Source organism: Sinocyclocheilus grahami, unplaced genomic scaffold (genome assembly GCF_001515645.1).
Source record: "Sinocyclocheilus grahami isolate Dianchi unplaced genomic scaffold, SAMN03320097.WGS_v1.1 scaffold823.1, whole genome shotgun sequence".
In the NCBI taxonomy this organism is placed as follows: Eukaryota; Metazoa; Chordata; class Actinopteri; order Cypriniformes; family Cyprinidae; genus Sinocyclocheilus; species Sinocyclocheilus grahami.
The window spans coordinates 61,722-63,189 of record NW_015506002.1 but is presented as its reverse complement, the minus strand read 5'-3'; positions in this window follow the sequence as shown (position 1 = coordinate 63,189).

The following is a 1,468-nucleotide window of genomic DNA, read 5'->3' as shown; positions in this document are numbered from 1 at the left end:
TCAGAGCTCATAATAATTTGCTCATATATTTGTTTTATAATGACAAAAAAGCAAGCACACACAAAGATGCCAAGGTGCAAAGTACTGAAGAATTATATTTAAAACACAACTTTTATATATGGATTTTTTTTAAAGAGCTACTATATAAGGATCAGATTTACAGCATTGTTGATTTTTTTTTTCAGATAGTGAAGAGGGAATTATTATTCTGACATGTTATACTTTAATTTCATAAAATCAGTTCCCTTTTATTGTATATTTTGATGTCCATTCTCTGTATACATGGAATCCACATTGGTAAAGCATTGAATCTATGACTCGTTTCTAATCAAAGCTTGATTTTGAGTCCATCTTAAATGACCGTATGTACTACAGTGCTGTTTGGACAATGTGTTGTGTTCAGTGTGCAATATCAGAAAGAAATGTCTTGAGCGTGAGTGTATGTTTATGTACTGGACATAGTGGAACATGATATGCATGGTAGAAAGATCCTCACTGATTTACAACTCATATGAATGCTCTGAAAACATCTATGAACAACAACAACAAAAAAGCAAAACAATGTACAATTAATAACTGAAATAATCATCACATAGCAGCTGTAAAGTACAAAGTAGCTGTGTATTTTGTGTTGTTACTTATCTTAAATTTCAACAAACAGGACGGCAAGTGTTACAGTCTTCAGGGATTCAAGCAATTAATTATTGTTGACTGTGAAAATGAATATACAAGAATGTATATTATATTTAAAAAAAAAATTGTGTTATCTCTAATTCCAAAAAAAGTAGATCTGGGTTTGTTAAAAAATTGTAGACCAGTTTCTTTAATGTGTTCAGATTATAAAATAATATCTAAATGTTTAGCTAATAGGCTAAAGAAATATTTACATGTTGTGGTGAAGAAGGAACAAACATATTGCATTCCAGGTCGCACAATTATGGATAATTTGTTTTAATGAGAGATGTTATAGATGTTTCTATTAATAATAATTGTGATGTCGGGTTTTTATCTATTTATCAAGAAAAAGCCTTTGATCATGTTGGACATGCATTTCTTTTTGAGGTTTTAGAAGCTTTTGGGTTTGGGAAAAATATAATTGCTTGGATAAAGTTGTTGTATAATAATGCATCTGTTTTGATCAAGATAGGAGGAGGGGGGTTGAGTAGCCCAGTAGTTGTTAAAAGAGGCATTAGGCAGGGGTGTCCTCTTTCAGGGCAGCTATATAGCTTAGTAATTGAACCTCTGTTATGTAATTTAAGAAATAATTTGAGAGGTTTTTATGTTTCAGAAAACGTCAAATGTTTTGTGTCTGCATATGCAGATGACATAAATGTTTTTGTAACTGGTCAAGAAGATATTCAAGCACTTTGTAAGAGCCTAACTCTATTTGAAAAGGCTTCTTCTGCAAAGGTAAACTGGGGGGAAAGTGAGGGGTTTATAATGGGTGAATGGAGGAATGGTGGGATAC